This window comes from Pongo pygmaeus, chromosome 21 (genome assembly GCF_028885625.2).
Source record: "Pongo pygmaeus isolate AG05252 chromosome 21, NHGRI_mPonPyg2-v2.0_pri, whole genome shotgun sequence".
Taxonomy (NCBI): Eukaryota; Metazoa; Chordata; class Mammalia; order Primates; family Hominidae; genus Pongo; species Pongo pygmaeus.
In genome coordinates this window covers 60159423-60165000 of record NC_072394.2, presented here as the reverse complement: position 1 = coordinate 60165000, position 5578 = coordinate 60159423, and the positions used below count along the sequence as shown (strand labels likewise).

At 41.9% G+C, this 5578-nt stretch overlaps 1 pseudogene; it reads left to right on the top strand.

Annotated features, from left to right (window-relative positions):
* Positions 1-4260: 4260 nt before the first annotated feature.
* Positions 4261-5345, top strand: LOC129022030 (high mobility group protein B1-like; annotated as a pseudogene).
* The last annotated feature ends 233 nt before the right edge of the window (positions 5346-5578 follow it).

The following is a 5578-nucleotide window of genomic DNA, read 5'->3' as shown; positions in this document are numbered from 1 at the left end:
GGGTCTGACTACACAGTTTCCTCTTCCACCTGGAGGCAGATGCGGTCACGTGGAGCGTGGGCAGGATTCATCAACTCATCTGTCTGACTCTGCGAGTTTGTTTGGAGCTTGTTTGGTCTTATATCTGGGTGATATTCCACCCTTGGTGATACAGGCCCATTTCCAAATAAGTGCAACTGGTGCTTTTTAAAAATTATCCTTACCATGTATTGCCATGAGTAGGATGACTTCAGACGTTTGGATGGATGGATGCAGACAGGTAGATAGTTCCTGATAGATATGTTTTTTTAATTCCATAAAGAATCAGAAATCAGTCGTGAGAAGGTGAAGCCTCCACTTGGGCAAACGGAAGGGTTTCCTCACGCAGCTTTTGAGCTCAGTGACGTGCAAAGCAGAATTCTTCTTAGTGCAATTTTCCAACAATGCATTGTTTTACATATTTTTAAGTCTTTAAAAAACCTTTCTGAGGTATAACTTACATACAGTAAAATTCCCCCTTTTAAGTATCTATGAGTTTTGACAAATGAATGGTCATGTAATCACCACTTCAACCAAGACACAGGGCACCTCCATCACCCCAGGCATCCCACTGTGCTCCCAAAATTAGAACAGGGACCCCTTTTTAGGGGCCTGTGGACCCCACACGTAAAAAGCCCTGAGTTCCTTCAAAAAGAAACCCAGACACCTAGCTAGCCCTGAAAGTAAAGAACTTACTAAAACAAAATAATAACCTAAGACAATAACTAAAAAAGTTAAAGTCCCCAAAATGTTTACTTTCCCTGTAAAACCCAAAGACACATCTTAACATATGTTACTAAGTCGTTCAAAACCTCAGAATCCCTCTAAGATCTCCCATCAGACAGATCCAGACACATAAACCTCAAATTTAAGAAAAGTAAAAACTAAACTTTAATCATCATCCTTTGTTCTAAGCGGTCACTCCCCCTAGCCAGTGAACATTTTTCTACCAACCCCAGATCATTAAACAAAGCTTCTCTTCCTTAACCAATTGCAAATCAGAAAATCTTTGAATCTATGTACCACCTGTAAGGCTGCACTTGAAGACATCCTGCCCTTTTAAGTCTAAATCAGCCAACAATAGAACCTTCTATATTAATTTATAATTTTGCCTGTAACTGTTACTTTCCACCCACCTTTAAAAATCGTTACCTGCAAGTCATCGGGGAGGTCAGAATTTAAACATTCAGCTGCCTAGTTCTCCATACTCGACACCCTACAATAAAAACCTTTCTTCCTATCACTGGAAACCTTGGTGTAAATGTCCAGTTTGACTATGGCAAACAGACCCCAGTTTGGTTCTGTAATACGCGTTTGTAGTCAAGCACTACCCCTACTCCCAGCTCCCAGCATCAGATTTTGTTTCAATTGTCCTATATAGTTTTGTCTTTTCCAGAATGTCACATAGCTGGAATCCTACACTATATATTTGCGTGTGGCTTTTTTCATTCAACAAATGACTTCGAGATGTCTTCGTGCTGTTTGGTGGCTCACTGTTCCTTTCTTTTGATTGTTGAGTGATATTCCATTGTCTGATCACTCCACAATTGCTTTATCATTCACCAGTTCAAGGACGTTGGCTTTCTTTCCAATTTGAGAGGTTTATGAATTAAGCCATTATAAACATTTGCATACAGGTTTTGTGTAAACAGACATTTTTCTTTCCCTTGGGCAAATACCTGGGGTGAGATTTCTAAGTCACTAGGTAGATGTATGTTTATAAGAAATTGCCAAACCGTCTTCTGACGTGAATGCACCACTCTGCACTCCCACCAGCAAGGTTCGAGCATGCCCACTGCCCCATCAGAAATATTCGCCACCACTTGGCATTGTCAGGCTTTCTTTTTTTTTTTTTTTTTGACAGCGTCTCATTCTGTCACCCAAGCTGGAGTACAGTGGCGTGAGCTCTGCTGACTGCAACCTCTGCCTCCCGGGTTCAAGCAATTCTCCTGCCTCAGCCTCCCGAGTAGCTGGGACTACAAGTGTGTGCCACCACGCCCAGCCAATTTTTGTATTTTTAGTAGAGATGGGGTTTCACCATGTTGGCCAGGCTGAGCTTGAACTCCTGATCTTAAGTAATCTACCGGCCTCGGCCTCCCAAAGTGCTGGGATTACAGGCGTGAGCCACCACGCCCAGTCACACTTTTGTTTTCATTTTTATTTTTATTTTACTTATTTATTTATTTTTCTATTTATTTATTTTGAGACAGAGTCAGGCTCTGCCTCCCAGGCTGGAGTGCAGTGGCTGTGATCTCGGCTCACTGCAAGCTCTGCCTCCCAGGTTCACGCCATTCTCCTGCCTCAGCCTCTCAAGCAGCTGGGACCACAGGAGCCCACCACCACGCCCGGCTAATTTTTGTGTGTGTGTGTGTGTGTGTGTGTTTTTAGTAGAGACAGGGTTTCACCATGTTAGCCAGGATGGTCTCGATCTCCTGACCTTGTGGTCCGCCCACCTTGGCCTCCCAAAGTGCTGGGATTACAGGCGTGAGCCACTGTGCCCGGCCTTGTTTTTGTTTTTAATTTTAGCTTTTCTACTACGCATGTAGTGACATCTCACTGCAGTTTTAATTTGCATTTCACTAATAGCCAATGATTTGGAAAATCTTTTCACATGCTTATTTGCCATCTGCAGATGGTTTCTGTGAGGTGCCTGTTCATAGCTTTTGACATTTTATACTCTGGGTTGTTTGAGAGTTATTTATGTATTCTGGACACAAGTTCTTTATCAGACATATGTTTTGTAAATATTTTCTTCCAGTCTGTGTCTTGTCTGTTCATTCACTTAATGGTGTCTTTCAAACAGCAAAATTTTTTTTCAATTTTGATGAAGTCTAATTTATCTGCTGTTTTTCTTTGATGAATCATTCTTTCTTTTTTTTTTTTTTTTTGAGACAGAGTCTTGCTCTGTTGCCCAGGCTGGAGTGCAGTGGCATGATCTCGGCTCACTGCAAGCTCCGCTTCCCGGGTTCACGCCATTATCCTACCTCAGCCTCCCGAGTAGCTGGGACTACAGGCACCCGCCACCGTGCCTGCCACCACGCCCGGCTAATTTTTTGTATTTTTAGTAGAGACGGGGTTTCACCGTGTTGGCTAGAATGGTCTCGATCTCCTGACCTTGTGATCCACCCACCGTGGCCTCCCAAAGTGCTGGGATTACAGATGTGAGCCACCGCGCCTGGCCAATGAATCATTCTTTTGATGTCATATCTAAGAAATCTTTTCCATAACTCAAGGTCACGAAGGTCTTTTCCCAGGTTTACTTCTAGAAGTTTTATAATGTTATGTTTTACATTTAAGTCTGTGATTCATTTTGAGCCAAATAGCGCTTATGACCCAAGGTGTGGATCAAGGTTCGCTTTTCCGCACATGGTTGATGTATTGTTTTAGCACCATTTATTTTAAAAACTATCCCTTGTCCCTTGACTTCTCTTTGCAGTTGTGTTAAAATGTATTGACAGGCACAGTGGCTCACGCCTGTAATCCCAGCACTTTGGGAGGCCGAGGCGGACAGATAGCCTGAGCTCAGGAGTTTGAGAGCACCCTGGGCAACATGGTGAAACCTCATCTCTACCAAAATACAAAAACTTAGCTGGGTGTGTCGGCGCACACCCGTAGTCCCTGCTACTCAGAGGCTGAGGCATGAGAACGGCTTGAACCATGGAGGCGGAGGTTGTCGTGAGCCAAGATCACGCTGCTGCACTCCAGCTTAGACTACGGTGAGACTTCGTCTCAAAAAAAAAAAAAAAAAATAGTATTGGCCACATGTGTGGGCGTTTTAGCTCCATTCTTTCCCAAGCTAGTCCTTCATCAGAACCAGGCTGTCTTGATGATGACAGCATATAGTCAGCCTCAAACTCAGATAATGCAAGTCCTCCAGCTTTGTTCTTCTTTTCTAAAGTTGTTTTTGGTGATTCTGAATCCTTTGCCTTTCCATCTAAATTTTCAAATCCACTTGTGAATTTATGCAAAAAGAAAATGTTGCTGAGATCTTTGGGGGAATGAATTTCTAGATCCATTTGGAAAGAATTTTACACTTTAACAATACTGAGTCTCCCAATCCGTGAACAGAAGAGTGTATCCCTCCAATCATTTAGGCCTTCTTTGATTTCTTTCATCATCTTTTTATATCTATTGTAGACGTCTTGCACAGATGTTGGATCTGTATCAAAGTTTGTCATGGATTTTCCTTTAGGGAGAGTGCTGTTATAAATCATACTGTTAGCCATTGCAGTACATTGAGCTCCATAGAGACAGCGCCGGGGCAAGTGAGAGCCGGACGGACACTGGGCGACTGTGCCTCACTAAGGAAAAATAACTAAACATGGGCAAAGGAGATCCTAAGAAGCCGAGAGGCAAAATGTCATCATATGCATTTTTTTGTGCAAACTTGTCGGGAGGAGCATAAGAAGAAGCACCCAGATGCTTCAGTCAACTTCTCAGAGTTTTCTAAGAAGTGCTCAGAGAGGTGGAAGTCCATGTCTGCTAAAGAGAAAGGAAAATTTGAGGATATGGCGAAGGCGGACAAGGCCCGTTATGAAAGAGAAATGAAAACCTATATCCCTCCCAAAGGGGAGACAAAAAAGAAGTTCAAGGATCCCAATGCACCCAAGAGGCCTCCTTCAGCCTTCTTCCTGTTCTGCTCTGAGTATCGCCCAAAAATCAAAGGAGAACATCCTGGCCTGTCCATTGGTGATGTTGCGAAGAAACTGGGAGAGATGTGGAATAACACTGCTGTAGATGACAAGCAGCCTTATGAAAAGAAGGCTGCGAAGCTGAAGGAAAAATACAAAAAGGATATTGCTGCATATCGAGCTAAAGGAAAGCCTGATGCAGCAAAAAAGGGAGCTGTCAAGGCTGAAAAAAAGCAAGAAAAAGAAGGAAGAGGAGCAAGATGAGGAAGATGAAGAGGATGAGGAGGAGGAGGAAGATGAAGAAGATGAAGATGAAGAAGATGATGATGATGATGAATAAGTTGGTTCTAGCGCAGTTTTTTTCTTGTCTATAAAGCATTTAACACCCCTGTACACAACTCACTCCTTTTAAAGAAAAAAATTGAAATGTAAGGCTGTGTAAGATTTGTTTTTAAACTGTACAATGTCTTTTTCTGTATGGTTAACACACTACCAAATGTGTCTTTAGATAGCCCTGTCCTGGTGGTATTTTCAATAACCACTAACCTTGCCTGGTACAGTATGGGGGTTGTAAATTGGCATGGAAATTTAAAGCAGGTTCTTGTTGGTGCACAGCACAAATTAGTTATATATGGGGATGGTAGTTTTTTCATCTTCAGTTTTCTCTGATGCAGCTTATACGAAGTAATTGTTCTGTTAACTGAATACCACTCTGTAATTCTCAAAATAAAAAAAGTAGCAGCTGTTTTGTTGACATTCTGAATGCTTCTAAGTAAATACAAGTTTTTTATTAAAAAAATAAATAAATAAATAAATCGTACTGTTTTTGCAATTTCAATTTCCAATTTTTTGGTGCTAGTATAGTTAATTTTTGTTCATTGACCTTGTAACCTGAAGCCTGGCTAAACTCACATGTGAGTTGAAATTGT